Source organism: Montipora capricornis, chromosome 2 (assembly GCF_036669925.1).
Source record: "Montipora capricornis isolate CH-2021 chromosome 2, ASM3666992v2, whole genome shotgun sequence".
Lineage (NCBI taxonomy): Eukaryota > Metazoa > Cnidaria > Anthozoa > Scleractinia > Acroporidae > Montipora > Montipora capricornis.
Window position 1 is genome coordinate 58,748,296 of NC_090884.1, and position 18,802 is coordinate 58,767,097.

General features: G+C 38.2%; 1 protein-coding gene and 1 long non-coding RNA gene across 5 annotated transcripts in view; one reads left to right on the top strand and one right to left on the bottom strand.

Annotated features, from left to right (window-relative positions):
* The window catches only part of LOC138028780 (pappalysin-1-like), a 43,024-nt gene that overhangs the window by 23,343 nt on the left and 879 nt on the right, over positions 1–18,802 (bottom strand). The window contains exon 2 of one of the 4 annotated variants that reach the window (XM_068876421.1): positions 17,192–17,242. The gene's annotated coding sequence lies outside the window, so the exon portion shown is untranslated. Of the gene's footprint in view, positions 1–3,447; positions 3,555–9,979; positions 10,093–17,191; positions 17,401–18,802 lie in introns of those variants that run through there. The other 3 variants (XM_068876400.1, XM_068876435.1, XM_068876430.1) reach the window with 3 other exon arrangements.
* On the top strand, positions 7,204–17,502 carry LOC138028818 (uncharacterized). The gene is made up of 2 exons (XR_011127732.1): positions 7,204–7,470; positions 15,563–17,502. It is a non-coding gene; the product is annotated as an uncharacterized lncRNA (long non-coding RNA).

The following is an 18,802-nucleotide window of genomic DNA, read 5'->3' on the forward strand; positions in this document are numbered from 1 at the left end:
CAGATTTTTTCATATACGGGGAAAACATCTCCGTTTTCGAAGTATCGGAATACGTATGGACAGGGCCTCAGGGTTTAGAGAATCTATCGGTGTTTGACCATAGTTCTTTTTGCTGTTGCTCTGAGATAAATAACTTCGAGGTTATCTCTGGTTTTCTGGTCGGAAAATTATCACTTGTTTAGATTAAGATCTGAATGACTTCAATCCTTCAAGCGGTAGAATATCATTCAGGCGTACAACTTTTGTGGTTTCAATTACAAATGGCCCGAGAGCTGGAAACATACCAATGATAATCAAAATAAATCCTTTTTCTGTAAATACTTCCGGATCCGAAACTTTCGATTTTTGAAGCCCGAGTGCTTACCTGACTTTCACATGGAATTGGAATTTCTAGGGCGCGAAAAGGAATTGAAGCAACAATTAATACCGTGACAGATATAAATGATATGGCGGTTACATCTATCATACCGTTCCAGAATGGCTGGTTTAAATATCTGAATACTTATGCGTATGTCCCATTTGGTTCTAATAGTTGAAACTTAAACCCTTTTTCAGCTTTTAAATTGTCTCAGAAGACCTCAAGATATTAAAAGTGACAAGAGACCTGATAGAGTGAAAGGTTTTATAAGATAATTTGAAGACAATCTTTGCGCATCGGTCCACATCGAAAACACCCCAAAAACATAGAATTTGAATGGCAATTTGGTTCTAAACTTTATCTCTTGAAAGTTTGAAGATAAAACTCTCCCAGTTAAACTACCTATCTATTCCCGCCATCTATAGTTGCATGGACGCATTTGAGGTGCATGATGACTGATGTTGCATGACTTATCGAGTCATCAAACCATTGGGACACTTCGCGTAATCAAGAGCCTAGATGAGCGCCCTGCACCCAAGGGGCACCCAGCTGAACCTTTCGTTTAATTATCTGTTCGGAAGGCCTTTGATAACCAAGGATCTTCTTTTGGGAATTATCCTTTCAGACGGACGTTGCCAGGCAACTAGCTTTTCATCTTTCTTAGGGGGCCCGGCGCATTACTACCCCAATCGCTGTATTTACATTCGCTATGATGAAGGGCTAACGCTTGCGAGTCTTGCTTGCGTTGGTCATTTTTATTTTCTTTGATTTGACTCGTTTGATAAACCAAAGCAAAGTTTTTGAGTTTCATGTGTTTGTCTGATCGTTTAAACGTCTACGATAAACGTAAATGTCTATGATATCTGTAAATGATCGTGTAAACGTCTATGACGTCTATGATTTCCCTACCGAGGGAAATTGAAATGAAGACAGTGAGGCCACTGAGATCAATTATTCCGCCACGATCAAAGGCGCTGTTAATTTACACTGTAAAATGTTTCCGTGCAACTTGTCCCGCCACAGTGTCGCCAAAACATTGCGAAACAAGTTGCACGAAACATTTCACAGTGTAACAGCGCCTTTAGGAGTTTAGGCTACTCATTACATTTTCAAGGACACCAAACTATGCAACGCCCAAGGTTTTCATATTCAGTACTGATTTGGTCTCTTCTTGCTTCAACATCAATTACCTTATTCTAAACCTGCTCCGTTTCTAGACGGCCCTTCCTCAGTTTACCTAGGCCCTGGACACGTCAAATTCTGCGTACAACTATACTTAACAGCCGGGGCAGCTGTAGTGTCAACTATTACTAGTTATATTGGGTCGCGTGGTAGAGGGGCTCGATGTAAGTATTTGGTCTATTTTGCTGTTAGAGGGATCTCTTATGACGTATAATGACGAGCTATTGGTGATAAGAGATTGAGAAGATCTATCAAAACGTTGTGCAAATGAGACAATTCAAGATGGCGTCGAAGTGGCACTGCAAAATGGAACAAAGTAGCGCATGCAAAAAAAAACCTGCTAGGCAAAATATGAAGCGTTTTCTTTCAAAGCAGGCGAGAACGAATGAGTGTGTCGGGATGTCGAGGTCTTAGCTTATATTATAATGGCAATGCAAAGTTTATAAAAAATCTAAGGTGCCCAGCATGATTTCCCTTTAAAATCGCCGAAAGGAAGTAATTTATTCTCGTGTTGTCGCGGTGAAGTGCAGGTAAAAGCAAGAGAACAGGTTCAGTGGAGAGTTTTGATTCCTGTCTTTTCCCCAAAAGGAGAAAGGAGATAAGAAACTTAGGAATTGCCGCTACTTATCTTGAGACCTTTACGGTTCCGACATCATTATGTCGTCGCTGTTCTTTTCAACCGTGATTCTGCTAGTTTTGCTAGAAACATATAAGTTGATTATAACTATCATTTCATCTGAACAACTGGAGAACCTTTTTGCACTCTCATTTATTTCAAGGGCATGTAGTTCCCGGTGTTGTGGTCCGGCTGTCTTCTGTGATGTATCATGGTTGGGAGGGCAAATGCTCGGAGATATTAGCTACACCAAGCTACTCTAAAAATCCGAGGGTAAATAAAGATATATATGATATGATATGACGATGAAATGGTGTCTGTGCCTTCCCGTCCACTGAACATACAGTGTACGAGAAGAAAACCGTTCACTTGATCAGTTTGCGATATCATGATTACCCACTACGCCACGATCTTTCCAGTGAGTTTCAGAAACCCGTCAAAACATGATCATACCATTGCTTGTAAATCTCTTAATATTCCATTAAATTCTCATCCACGCGACATAGCCGAGTACTTAGCCAAAGACGTCATTATCCTGTTGTTTACCTTGGTTAGTATTTATAAAAATTATTCGCTTGGAAAAGATGCGATTAACATGGAACTTTAAAATCAGATTTTGTATATGAACGATCACGACATCCGTATTAGTTTTAAAAACTTCACTTTTTGGGACTGTAACAGTTTCATTGTTACACTTTTTTGCAGTTTAGTTTACAACCATCCCATCCCCAAGAGAAACCATTTATCAATTGCCGGCCAGGAAAAAAAATGACCGATTTTCAATATTTGGAGCGCCGCCATGCAAAGGGCGTAAGGGCGTCATGATGCAAGCTTCACCAGAAAGACTCAGTGGAGAATTGCTATTTGCTGCGATTCAGATCCCGGCCTATCTGACGGAATATTGGTCAGTGAAAACTATGCCCGTAACATGGTAAAAACGATGCTGATTGTAGTTCAGTGCAGATGGGTCAGTTTTGGACGCTATCTTTTGGACATTTGATTCTAGTCAACATTTCACATTCACTGACCTTCAAAACCTTTGCCATTGCACGTCAAATTGGCGACTGGTATATACTAATATACCTATCACAATTACTGATATACAAAAAGGCGTCTGACGCTGCCTAACCAGTCCTTGCTCAACACAGCCTTGCTTGTCAAAAAGTCGAACAACAAATGGGCGCGCAAGGACTGACGTTGAAGCTTGCGGCTGGCTGGTTTTAGTGTGGAAAGTAATCAAAATGCAACATAGAGTACAAGAGAGACAGCATCTCTAAGTTTCACAGCTTACCTGATTCTTGTTTTTTAAGTGTGAGCAAGCAAAATTAAAGAGCGCTGGTCGCGTCTCGGCGTGCAATGTTCATATACTCCTCACTCTTGTTTGCGCGCATGTTTTCATCACTAAGAAACCTGATGATATTGTTACAGTCTTCTCAGATGACCACTGTTTCAAGGAAGTCGCACAGACTGCAAAAATTTTCATTCATAAAAGGTGATACCTCATAAACGTCAAAGAAAGCCGCCAAATACGTGGGGGATTTTTTGAAGTAAAGAGCAAAGCGACCGGCGGCAAAGCAAAGGACCGGGTCCAGTTGATAGAAGCCCCGGGGGGGGGGGACTCCCATATGGAACAGACGGGGATGCTCGTCGGAAATTTTGAATTTAACCCCTAAAGGAAACCAATCTAGGCGTGTCTTAAGCAAATTTTGACCCCTAAAAGAGATCGTTTAAAAACACAAAAATGCGACACGAAATGAGTTTTAATGAAAAAAAGGCATAATCATCGAATGCTTTTATCTAAAAAGAAAATTTAAAAGGAAATTTGACTTCTGTTTCTCTTCGCATAATTCTGTGTTACTTCGCGGAACCCTAAACGAGACTTTGGTGGCATAAAATATTGGCGCTTTGCCCGGAACAGCCTAAGCGAGACCAAAATCAAAAATTGACACCCCTAAGCGAGACGACGAGCATCCCCTTCTGTTTCATATGGGAGTCCCCCCCCCCCCCGGGATAGAAGCACCTTTAAGGCTAAGCCTTCAATAAGCTCTGTCGAAGAAGCTCATCAAAGGCAGTCAAATCTCCCTCTGAAGAGAGATCAGTCCTTTAGAAGATTTGAGGCTAGATTGCTACCATCGTATATTGGCTGTACTTCAAAGAAGATGTTTGACGTCTTGGCAAAGCCATAAAGTCTCTGATGAGTTCCTCGGCAAGGAAAAAATATTACTTTTGTCAGATTTTCTATGAAATACGTTTTGCTGGCCGGTATTTATACAACGATTTAAACCTATTCGTTGCCGCTTTTATTAGCTGGGTGTCACAGTGACGCATCTTTTATTCTTCCAGGTTTGGAACTCCGCCAGGGATAGGCTATATACTCCTTGAGATGGCAACTCGACTCAATCTTGTACTGAATGCATGAAAGAAGAGGATTGTTTCTCGAACGTCCCAGTAACCTTGGCCCTTAAGCCAACTATGACTACCTAACCGTTCGCCGATTTTAGAAAGTTAGTCTTTCTACAGTAACCAAGACTTCAGTAAAAACGACACAATTGCAAAGTTTCGTACGTTGGAATGCCTTGGTTTCAAGATTCATCACGGTCCCGAATTACGCACGGAAGTTTCAGACCTTTCGAGAAGTAATCCTGTTTGTCATCGCCTAGTCATAACAATGCACCTGTGCCAAATGACGGCATACGCTGGATCTGTTAAAAATGAGATGAACTTCTTCATTACACGAAGTTCGTATGTAAAACGTTAAGATTTGAAAAAAAAAATGTTATGTGGGCTCTTGATAACGATGATAGATAGATAGGGAAGTCCTAGGCAAACAATTGACACTGATGACCGCTTTATTACACGCCCCATCCTGAGTCTTTAACTACACGTAATATAGAAAGAGACAGGTAACGCGAACAGTCAGTCAATATTATGCCTGTGTGTTTCTACAGTTCAGTGGTAACTGAGTCAAGCCGCATGGCTGTCACCATTCAGAATTTAGCCTCAAGAGTGTTAAAGTGGTCAAAACCAATTTTACATGCTAGGGACGCGAATTTTAGTTACATTCGAGATTTTGCGGATATCAAGATGGACTGTAGCCTGCGAACGCAGACGTATTTCTTAAAAGGCATTGTAGAACGTGACGCAAAGCAGGCAGTTGAAGTTATTTTAAACAACAACATTCTGTTTTGTCTACATACTCAAATCGTGAAATTATTTTGCTATCCATAAGCTTTCGGATAAAAATCTGACCTCGAGAGAAGCCTAAGGCTTGAGCCTCTGAGGTTTATTCAATCCCATTTCCTGAAATCTTGCTATAAATTTAGTTCCTCTTTCACAAATCTGTACGTTTTGCAAGGGACAACTAAGGAAAAACTGTTCACAAGAAATCGGGTATTTAAGCAAACTTTAAAACTTTTGGGCCATTTGACTGCAGACACATGCCGATTAACTGAATTCAATGAGGATTAGGTGTATTGCATTAACTCGCTTGTTTTGGCTTCAGGCTAGTTTTAAAGGATAAAATTTAAGAACTTGTTTCCAAATAAAGTAAACACGATATAACGTTGGCGCTTGATAAATAAGCAATATTAGCTACAGATTACATGTATAGGGCTCCTAGCAAACCTCTTTTTCAAAAACTCGGCATTCTGAATATTTATAGTTTACCTTCATTTAATGTTTAATGTTAGATAGTTTATGTGCAAGTACCACCATGGAATGCTACCTTGCTCTTTTAAAAACTTAATTCAAATTGGAAGCCAATTTCATAATTACTTCACCAGAAATGCTGAGTCATATCATTCTCACGGTTGCGGTACAAAATTCACGATGCAGCTCCTTACTCTATTTGGTAACTCAATCTAATAATTTAAGAACTTTCAAACGCTCACTTAAAGCTTACCTTAATCTTTCACAAAATAACTAATAAATATGGAGTACATGAGAGGCCTGCCCAGTATGAAAACGCAACCATTCCTGGGCTGGATCAAGCCCTCGTGGCATTGAATATGTGAAATATGATCAACACTTTATGTACATCCTGTAAGTTTCATAAGATTGCTCACTCAGTGTTTTTTTGTTAAACCATCGTTTTATATTTTCTTTGTTTCACGTTTTCCCTTTTTCTCGTTTTTCGTTAAACTTTGCTCAAAGCTCCCATGGCTTCTTCCTTGCCTTAATTGTATATCTTGATCCGTTTCATTGTAATATGGATAATAAATAAATAAAGAAATAAATAAACATTCGGATATAATTAATAACAGACTGTACGGTGATCCGACTAACTGTAGGCCACGGTGCTAGAAATATTAATATTTGACCACACAAAACAAACTCTTTTGTCGATCAATGTGTTCGGAGGTTAGTTTACTGAAAATAAAAAAAACAGCGCGAGAAAATGGCGTTACTCGTGATATTTTACATACTGTGCACTTTGCTACCCCAAGTCACAAAAACAGACTGGTTAAAACTGAGCATGCGCGTTTTTTTCGTCAAAAGGCGTTTTCCATTTACCAAGAAATTCCGGAAATTCCGGTTGGGATGTAAATGGAACACACGTTTTTGGTTCGTTCCACTGGAAATTTCCGGAATAAACAGAACTTCTGAAAAGGTAGTCCTGTTTTCCCGTTGGAAACTTTCAGATGGAAATGTGTGTTCCATTTACAACTTTTGAAAGGTCTTACCACTTCCAGGCTATTCACGGCCACATTTTTAAATTTTGGTGCGTAAAATCGCTATCACTTGGCGGCGAACGGACCTGAGTTGAATGGAACACGTTTTTTACCCGATGGAAATTTCCACCGAAATTTCCGGAAATTTTTTGTAAATGGAAAACGCCCAAAGAGACTCGATTTCGTCATTGCAGTAAACGACCTAATTTGCAGGGCTTTGCTCCGCGGCCAATAATACTGCGAATAAAGTCGTGAAGAAATATAAAACTCCGCTTGAGAAGTTCGGCTTAAGTGGCGCCGGGAAGAATTTATTCCTTTTAAAGTCTGATTGATTACAGAGTCTGAGTGACAAGAATCAAAATATCGCAAAGCGGAATTCCGGGTTTACTGAGACGGCGACGTAGTGCTTATTCCTCTTTTAACTTATCATTCCTGCGCAACGAACTAAGAAAAATAATAGACACCGTAGAGAAACCTGATGAGAAAAAGCAAATTTAGGAAGCAGCTATTAACTGACTTCAGTTCGGGCTTGGTTAACGAAGCAATTAGTGGACACAAATACATATAGAGAACGGAAGCCATGAACTCTACCCTCAACGCAATGGAGCTGTGTTTACATCATCGAGCCAGTGAAGAAGGGCAAGGTAAGGGAGGAAAACAGACAGAATTCAGAACCCAGAAGTCGTGACTGATATGTGATGAAATAATCCAACCCATCAGTTTACCATGCAATCACAATCTATTTTTAAAATAGCTAGTGCTAGGTTTTTTGCGGAAAAACACAGTAATCTGTGGTAGAATTGAATTGCGCCCGGTGCCCCAGCCACGATTTTGCGTTCAATACGAGCAATCCCGCGCGCGGCTTCTTCAGTGGTTGCAGAACAATCTCGAGGGTTGACCGAGGACCTGTAGTCTAAATTCAGATAATATTGTAAACTGATGGCCGAGGCCAAATGAGAGATAGGCAAATCTCTAATTATAAAGCGAAATGAGAAGCAGAACACCTCAAATTTCAAAATTAAACTCCATACACAGAAGACTTTCGCTTTATCTTGATGAGACACACAATTCACTCGTAGGAGGATTATCTGAGATGGATTTTGAAGGAAAGGGCTCAATTAGCACAACTCTTCGAAGTCACCGTAAGAAACGAGACAAAAGATAGAACCTCATCGTAGCGGCTTACTTTTGAAGGAGATGCGTTTTACGTAAGCTAGAAACAATTAGTTCACTTACCTTGGAAAAGTCGTCGCAAGCAAAAACGATCTAGAAAACGGTTTATGACGTAATTCAGTGCCCGTGCAAACGAGGATGACTTGAGAATGTGGGATTATCGAAATCTTTCCTCTGCTTTGCTGGCGAAAATGTGATATTTAAGAACAGGAAGCAAAATTAAAAGTCGCTTCATAATTCATTCTATTTCACATCCACTTCTGATTTCATTATAAAATTACCGGATGTCACCCATATCGGAAAGAGGGAAGGTAGAAGATGCCTGTCTTTCATGGATTTAACTTACCTCAATGACAAAGATAGACGCAATAAGAGTTTGGCGCTTCCCTTACCCTTGCTGGTGAGCCGTTTCGCCAGGCTTTGCACCGCTCGAACCGGAAAACAAGTGATTGTGTGCAGTCTGTCTGTGCTTTAGTTTGTTTAATCCTGTTTCACAGGCGTCTTACTACCCGACAGAATAGAGACTACAAGATCATCCCAGAAACAGCTGAACGCAAAGCGCTAGCTACAATTAGAGCCAACTTAACTTGTTGTCAGGAGATTTTCACAATGCTCAACTGAGTGAAGGACTCTGTCTGGGAGCACCTTCTTAACGCTGATACGGTAATTCTTCTTATTTCAGTGCATCATGAATAAGAAGAGGAAGTGCTTGTCCGCTTAAAATGACAACTACGCTAGCGATTTTTCTCAATTAATCATGAGATTATGATAGCTTGATAAATTTTCGTTTACAAAATGAACACCTATTCCCATCTCAAGATGCTGAGATCGAAAGCATATTGTAACGGCCAAAAATTTAAAGTGGTTTGGAAATAACTCAGAAATATTACACACCCAGGATATCGCATACTCTACAAACTGTAACATCCCTTTGTATTATTATCGAAATGGGGAAAAATCGAAAAGGAAACAAGCATCACAACTTCTGTGATTAAAAGGACTAATTTTTAATACTGTGTCGAATTCACAGTCTATTTATTTTTATATAATAACCCAAGTTATTCTTGCATTTTGATTGGTTCTTGCCAACGGTCTATTAGAGGACAAACGCACGATTGACGTCACCATCAGCTTTTATGCGAATAAAAATTAATTCTTTATTATCTAAAACAAATAGATTCCACGTCGTCGTGCGTCTGTTCAGTAATAGATCACAGAAGTCGTCAAAATGTGGTAAGTACATCAGTCTATCGCCTCGTGTGCCACTTTTTTGTTCTTACCACATTTTGACGTCATCTGTGATCTGTTACTGAACAGACGCACAGTAACATGGAATCTATTTGTTAAATCGATCATATCAGAGGCAGGAAATAAACTTTGGCCCAAATCTCGGGAATTAATCTAGAATTCCCTTTTTCACAGTTCTCTTATTCAGTCACATGCCTTAGTGTATGTCTGTTTATTTTCATTTATTTTTTCATTGTCATTACTTTCCTTATTTGGTATTAGCCTTCGTGTTTAAATTCAATTGTACTTTAGGTAACCGTTACTTCTGAGGATGTATGTTGGAGCATACGAAACGTCAAGTTCATAAAAAGTTTTACAACATGCGTTGTCTCGTTATGTTTATAACCGCAGTTTGTTTGTTATTTTTACTCAAGTTGAAATGGCCGAAGAATAAGAGTTTCTCTTGTTTATGTTCAAAATGAAAACGAGATTAAATTATTTTACGTTTTTTTTCTTCTCGCGCAGAGATATTTAAAGACCACAACTTTTCAAAATAAGCGGATAGTCGTATAAAAACGGAAATGTTTTCGAAACTTACGAGAAAGGGACCAAAATGCTCAAAGAAATATCACTTTCCTTCACGTATACCAATAATGCAGCTCTACATGGTGTCCTCTAAACTTTCTTCAAACAGCAGGTATAAGAAAACAGCACCTCAACTCTAGAAAAGTAGTAACTTCTGTCTTTAAATACCTGATTATAAAGCATCGTCACTGAGCCCGCATTCACCACATATTCGATGAGCTAAGCCATCTTGGAATCTCAACGCGGTAATCTTTTATGAATGCATCCAAATCCTTCTCGAAAACCAGCTTTTGAAAGGGCGGTACTATTCCGATCCCCTTCAGCCTTTTTATATAAAGAACTTTCTTTCACTTTCATGTTCTTTTTTTATTTTAGCTTGAAGCTTCATTTGAAAAAAGCTATGGATGTGTTTCTTGGGGTTCATCGAGTTTGTTGCCACCATTGAACAGATAACTTGATTTAATCCACCGTATCACGAATTACACTGGGTGTTTACCCAAAACAAGTGAAACAAAAACAGTTAAAAACGGAACTAGGTAATTAACATCTTTATCACATGCAATTAAGGCGTATACGTCAGTTTGTTTAAATTCCATCGAGCTTGGTATCTTCATACAAGACTGTGAAATGCGATGGATTGATTTAAAACTAGCCATGAATGTTTGATGACCTCTACTAAATTCATCCAAAAGAAAACTGGGCTGCAAACACAATCTTCGCGTCAACAGTATCTCTGGAGTCTACAGGATACACTAAGCGGCTGCCATGTTCAATGAGGGAAATAACAAAAAGGAAGGGAGATAATTTTGAATGACATTTAAACAAATAACAAATAAGAGAATCCCTGATGTACAAAACTGAGAACCAGGACTTTTGTGGACGAAATTTCCATGCCAGCTCTTACCCACGTTATCGGATGGAACAACCTACAACAGCCCAAAATGTGTTCATAGCGAACTGATCAACTGCAATTCCCCTCGACACTGATACGATACGATACGATACGATACGATACTTTATTATTTATGCACGGTAAAATCATCAGCTAAGATTACAAACAATGCTAAAATCTTCAAGCCAAACGAGATATTGCACTATCCAATTAGCAAAACCGATAATCTTGTTTCTCTTAGAAAAAGCAGATAAATAGGTTATCAGTTAAAACATTCCAAAGTCTTCTTTTTGAAAACTGCAACCAACAAACGGGAACACCAGAAAGTTCAGTCTCTTCAGTTTTCAATGGTTCTAGTGTAGTGGTACATCGTGCACTAGATGTCGGGTGTATGCAAGATTTAACTTCATCACACTGGAAAAACCCTAGCTCTCTGTAGTTGACATTTAGATTAGCACTGATGTAAATTAATTTCCTCGACTTTCCAGAACTATAGCATTTTATACTTAAGTTCAAACCCTTTGGATTTGTTTAGAAAATTCTAATAACGAAGGTTTTTTTTTAGATAGACAATTAAGAATAAAAATCAGCGACAGTAGGTTAGAATGACGTCTCGACTGGACATACTCAAGAAAGTCATTTTCAAATTCGTGAAACTATAGAGTCGGATCTCATTATATAATAAAATGCTTTTTCACAAGCATTTATTACATAACGTGTCAGCATTTTATCTAAAGCTCGAATCCCGAGGTTTCAATGCAGTTGGGGTTATTGGTTTTAAAGGTGTTAATTAAACTCGTATTTTAATTTTCGGTGTCATTAATTAAAAACGTGTAAGTGCTGCATCCTTCCTAAAAGGACTGACAAAGATATTGTGATGAAAAATGTTGTTGAATAGTCCTCATACCGCAAATTGAGCTGGGCAGATCTATCCTTATTTAATTATATAGTGACTTTTTCTGCTCCTCGTTTTTTTAACTAAAGAATCGAGAAGTGACTTTCGATGCAAGATTAAATCATTTTCTTTTCTATGGATTTTTCTTGAACTGCCTGTGATATATGTAAGTTTATATGCTTACCGCTATTCAGAAGATATGTTGTGGAGGATAGTCAGATTCGACGGAAAAATCGCAGTCTCTACCTTTTTCTGGAGTAAATCCTTAACTTCTAAACTCGGAGACGTTTCGAGATATTTGCTTTGATTTTGAACTTCCTGACTTGTTGGAACTGATTTAGCCCTTTCAATGTGTCATCAGTTTGGACTAAATCAGATGGAGAACCGAACTGATTACAATTGACGCTGAAGATAACTCTTACTTCGCAACATTTACCATTTACAGTTTCCAATGTTATGTTTCTTTTTGCAGAGAATCGAAAATCTAGCGGTTTATCTTAAAAAAACCCTCGATACAACAAAACCCCGAAGCAACGAACCTATAATTTCCCAGTACCTCTGTACTTCGCTAAATTGAGGTTCCAGCGACAAAGTTTAAACCTTCCTCGACAATAAGAAAAAACCAATGATTTACTAAGAGTGGCTTACCTTCAATGCCTTCCTTACTCGTTGTCCTGGCTGGTGCGCTTTCTGGAAGAATTGAAATCGACCACAGCTAAGACGACCTATACCACCTATTTTGCCCTCTAGATGGAATTTCTGAAACCAAATCCCTTAGAAATATTTTGTAAGAGTATATTATCTCATTCTCATTGATCCCTGCTTACACCAAAGTGAGAAACAAATGTGATTGGAAGAGGAGAACACTTAGTGCTTATAAATACGCGCAAACAGGGGCACGAGCGATGGAGGTCACGAGTTGACAAAACAAGGGCTGATGCAACTAAAGGAAATCGTTAACCGAGGGATAGTAAAACGTTCAGTCAGTTATTTGCACAGAGTTGAAAGCTGTTCATAAACAGCGGCGAAAATACAAAAGAAAAGGAGAAAAGTATTTAGCTATTTGAAGGACCTCAATCGTGGAAAAATTAAGAGATAAAACGATTGTCGCTGAAAACGCCCTTTTAAGTTTGTTTTTCAAGAAGGAGCTCTCATTCCCTATGGAATCAAGGAACGCTCTTCATTTATTCAATTTATTTATTCGTGTCATTTCATGTCACCATAATCCCAACAATGGTAAAGCTCACCCATCTCCTGTACGACCTATACAAACCACTAACCAGTCTCACGATTCCTCGATTCGCTCTAACGAAGGGCTCACGCTTGAAACGTCAACTCGCAAATCTTTCTCGTGGTGGTTAGTAGGTAATTTACGTCATTAACTCGTTTGATAAAATCAAGTCAGACTTACACCCCGTTCACACCAAAATTTAACTATGTTTTAAACACGGTTTCAAACTTGCGCATATACTGATTTTTGTCGACTACAAATTTAGCACAGATCAACTGAGCATGTATTGAAACTCAATTCCTACATTTTTCTGTGACTGATTTTCATTTTGTTAAACCCAGTTTAATTAAACATATCGTGTTCTTGTGAATGGGGTATTAGACTTAAACCGGCCTAGTTTTCAAGCCTTGAAATTAAATACACCTAATCTATAAATAGAAGAAATTGGCCATATTTATAGAAAACGCTATGACATGTAGGGATGAGTTACAGCAAAGGTAAACCAAAGCCAGGACCACTTTTGATTTATTTCAATTCACTATTCTGGCTATTAGCTTAGTTCTATAGAGTGCGATTAAGGGCCTACTGACGTTTGTTTTGGGGTGCGTTGCTAAGGATGTAATGGTTAAGAAATTTAAGAGAATTTGGCATTATTTTTGTCAGTTTCCAACTTTTTTAAACCAACGACCCTAAATATTGTATATAGGAATTTGACGCATGCTTTTAATGTGTGATTTTTTAACAATTTTTATGTAGTATAAGTCCTATAATTAGTTTGTAGTTAAGCGCAGTTGTAAATTTTGTATTTGTAAGCCTTACCGCAATTCAGCTTTTGGCTGCAAGTTTTTAAGGTGAATAAACTATCTATCTATCTATTTATCTATCTATGACGTCATCATGCCGCGCCTATGGTCACGTGACCAATAAAAGGAAACTCTAAATTAATTTGTCTATGTGTTACTCAATTTGGGTATTTAATCAGTGGTTTGATAATTTGTATTCGTTTTTGCATCCAGCCAAGCATGGTTTTAACGATACTGAAATGCCCATAACATTTTCAAAAAAGATGACTTGAAAAAAATCCATTCCATTATTTAGAGATAATTAATCTTCAATTTGAGAAAGAACGCCATACATTCCTTTGTATTTTGGAGCTTTTAACAAATATTGTTCATGAATTAACTTTGAAAAATGCGTGGTTACCCCCAATTTTCTTTTTGGATTTCAATAACGCTTGTTAAGATCTACCTTTCCTGCATAAATCATAAATCGGGTCAAAAATACCTTTGAATTACTAGGCACCGTCCTTAAATGTTTTTAGAACACTACCCATTTTAACATATTTGGATAATTTTCTGTAATTACTTTTATGTGAGTATGTATAAAATAAACTAAAGAAATAATTTTAAGATTATTATGATGGATTGTTGTCTCTGATGCTATCAAAGACAATAATAATTGTTTATTGGGTGTGAACAATCATTTTTAGTGTTTGGGGTTAAATGCTCAGCTTAGTGATGAGGGTTAGGCACTTATTTTGAATGGTTAGTTTTCATGTAAGACAAGGGACACTCCCTGCATTTTAGTATTTAGGGTTAAGCTCTCAGTTAGGTTTAGGCACTTATTTAAACCGGTTAGCATTTCAGGAGGGGTATGACAACTGCAGTCTAAGTCTAAGCATATTTTACGGTTATTCAAAAAAAACTTACACTTGCCACGTATCAGCATTGCCCAAATCGATTTCTTATAAAACTGTGTCGAAAAAAGCGTTGATATCTCTCCAAAATCTTTCTTACAACGACTTGCAATGTTTGCCCCCTGGTGATCCCAGAGCCGTTTGCGTATAAACAGGGATCCGATTACTGGCAACTCATTCATTGTATTTTGTACTTGGCAGGCGCGCGACTTTGTGATTGGCGGAAAATACAATTAGCTGGAGTGATGTGCACGGACGAACGCGAGCGCACAAGTTCTATAATTAATGCGCATGAATCATTTCTATCATTTGCAACCCGGATAAGTGCAGCAAATGAAATATTGGCAAGTTGGCCTTTTGCAAAAGTGTTGTGAACTCTCTTTAATTCCAGCCAATGGTGAGAACGCGATTCGAACCGGGAGCATTTGTACTTGGATCACAAAGGCTCACCATGCTTGACACGTGATAAAGAGAAAACAAACCTCTGCCAGAGCTGGCTGTTATGCCTTAATTTTAAGCACTAGCTAATGAAGTTGAATGAATAATTTTTCTAACCATTCATTTCTTTTCCTTTACAATATGATCTTCGCGTGAAAAGTGTTGCTAAACTGATAGCAGAAATATATAAAGAATCGAAATGAACTGAAATTATAAGAGTTAGCCTTAAAGATGTGCAAATACAAGCTAGCTCTATGATGACCATGGGTCGTATCGAAGAGTCGTTCTATTAGCTAACTCAAATAGATTGAATACTCGAATATACTAGAACATATAACTCGAACAAGTTGGCAGCTTCTGCAAGTACCGCAGCACAAATAATGTAAAATAAAAGAAACAAAAGACCGAAAACAAAACAACTCTAAATAAAGACTCATCTCAAGAGACCAAAAACACAACGCTTTCCGGGTACCTACAGGAAGACCCAACAAGTTGCATGGGGAGGCGTCGAAAAGTAACAAATTCAAAAAGGATTAGCCAGTGGTTTAGTGAAAAAATGGGCGCTAAGGTGGTCATTACCGATGTTCATTATTTTCCAGAGGCCATTGCTGTCACTACTTCGTCAACCTCATCCCACTCCATTGGAGTCAGACTATAGCTGAAATGATCCAGGCACAGAGGCGACGAGATAGAGCTATTTAAATACAAGACTCACCTCAATCTTCATGTACACACAAAGAGGTCAAGCTTCTTCGCCATCGAGTCATTATTGCCAAGATTTCGATAGTAAAAGATACTTTGTTGTGGTATAATTCAATTACTCGTATTATTTTGCCTTTTGTCGGTATATAATATGGAGAAGAGGATGTTTTTAACACGCACCTAAAACAAAAAGATGCTCTCTTCTCAAACTTCCGGAATCTGAAAGACCTCGAGGAGATCAAAAATACAATTGTCATAATTGAAATCAAAGTAAAGTGATAGTTTTCTATGTCTTCTCTAAGTAACGATAGCCAATACAGAAATATGATGTGTATGTGTTCACCCCAGTGGAAATCGGTGCAACTATAACAGAACACTGAATGATCGACTCTGTTTATTGATCATCTCAGATGATTTCTCTCAAATTCAATCATTTATTCCAGAAAAATAACTACCTTTAAACATCTCAGAATCAGAACGTATCATTCAAGGAAACGGGAAATCAATTGTGCCATATACATTGATATGTGAAGCAAGCATCGCAAATCGATTTTCGAAAGGAGTTCACCAGGTGAGGTATGAACTGGTACATGCAGAAATCATGAAGAAGACATGGTCATCCTTTTACAGAGAGCAGCCCACGAGTGGGATATCCAAAATAATCTTTACCTTCCAACACAATGTTACTCAGTCAACAATATATTCAATTGTAGCTCCGTTTAGAGGCCACTGACTTCATCTCGAGTGAGATACCACATTAGTTTGTTTAACAACGTTTGACCAATTGTGTAATGATACGTTTAGTTCACCAAGTCATATAAGCGACCATAGAAGCTATAATATCGTTGATATGTACTACCTGGTAAAGCCCTCCTAGCTTTGATTACAAATGATTCAATTAATGGTGGAGGGTGCGTAGGAGTAGATGAAGCTAGTATATTTATCTTGAGGACACAATGCCACCAAATTGGATAAATAGGATAGCGATTTGTCGGAGCGTTTTCTCAATGATGCATTTTCAAGTGTTACGAGAAAATGATCTATCTCTCTACTTTGTGGGAACCAAGTATCAATCACTTACTCTTATGAAACGTTTATGACGAATATTTGACGTGCAAGGCACATTTCTAATTAGTTTACCGGCATTACAAATTCAAATTGCAAGTCCAGCGCTTCGGTCCTCACCGCTCGGTAAAAGCGTGGCCTTTTGCAAAAATAGCGTCACCACTAAGAGAAAATGCGTGCTAGTAAATAAAAACGGATCTATATCTATTTTCGTTAAAACGGACCATGGTTTATGAGGATTTCAGAACCAACGAAAAAACAGATGTAGGCAACATGGCGAACCGCAGTGAGTCGCTCAAACTTCTTAGTCATTTGGGCAAGCCGGAAAAACGTCCGCAAATAAACAATTGCTGCAATTGCATATTAAGAATGCGTGAAGGTTTGTATTTCTTACATTGTGAAAACAGTCACCGCTGTGGCTAAGACAACAAAATGCTATAGTTATACAGCCTCGTTCTTACCTCCTCTGATGAGTGACGCACGGCGAACAAGTGATTTTGAAAAACAATTATCTACAAAGAGTAAAACATGAGAGACATTCTTTTCAGGACCACACCAAACTTAATCCAGGACACCCTAAAGGGAATCCTAAAACTCAGAAGGCTTGAAAATACCCAAATTTCCGTGTATTAGACGAATTAAACTATGGTCTTCCTTGCATAGCCACGCCTCTGAAAGAGTAGTTGAACACCCTTGCATAACATGACACGATTTGTAGCCCATGAAGAGGATCATAATAAAAAAAACATGCCAGGCATAGCTGAACTCTGGACCCAGAACAAACTTTTTTTTTAACGAAACAAATTGAATGGAACCAGATCTAGAAGGACTCTGGAGCAGTTTCTGTCGACCTCCCTGAATCGATTGAGAACTACGCTTCGAGAAAATCGCCTTAATGCCCGTGTCAAAGACACCCTAGAGGCAGCTAACAGGATATACAAACCAAAGAGGCCAAAACAACAAATGCAAATGCAAATGCTCTTTCTCTTAAATTCTTTCGCTCAATGATCTACTTTTATCTCTCTAGACTTATATTTATTGATAAAAAATGCAGATGATAACATTATTTTGATATCTCGCGGGGGATCACCCCCCGGGATATGTATTTCCGCCCTTACAAGTCGTTTCGTACAACTACCATTCATATAAGATCCTAAATTTGCCTCAGATTTAAGATGAGCCGGGGCCACCGACTCGTTTACTATTATTATTCAGTATTATTATTGTTACTATTATTATTATTATTATTATTATTATTATTATTATTATTATTATTATTATTATTATTATTATTATTATTATTATTATTATTTTTATTATTACTATCTCGAATATCTAACATTTAGTGCATCATTTGGTCACTTCATTCAAGAATGCCCAACTTTGATCACTTTCCAACTCTCCAAGACAGAGAATGTACGCACACTACTACAAATAAATCAATCGTTCCAGACAATTAATGCAATGTTATTCAAAGAGATTATGTCTGGTAAAAATGGGAGAGTAAACTCATATAATTCCACCCACCTTTGATTTCCGGCTTTTGGGGGATAATAACATCCTCTAGGTGTAACTAATCTATCGCGAAGACGTTATTTTCTCTTTTTTTTTTTTTCAAGGTTTCTTCCAATTAATGATAAAGACAACAAAGGCAATCTCCGGCTTTACGGTGTTGATACTTGGTGTTCTCGAACGATTAACTGAAGGAATCTATGCAACGCCGAAAGCAAAAGGCAACGAAAACGCCACTTTGAAATAAAAAATTTGATTTATCGAATTGATTTTTGATTATTTTATCTTTTCACAACTGTGTAACGTTTCAAGCATTTGCATTACCTTGAACGAGAACACCAAAGTAATGAACATCAATGCATGGAAAAAGAGCTGCAAGACAGTTGTTTTGTGTTTCCGTCATCGACTGAGGCTAAAACTCTCGATTGAGCCCAGCTCTAATCACGGAGGCAATGGTACTTAGTGGCCAATTAGGAGCGGATCAAAATAGTAGTAACGCAAGCCATTATCTTTTTACTGCAAAGGACAAATTTCAGAAAAGTGCGAGGTCACTTTCTGTG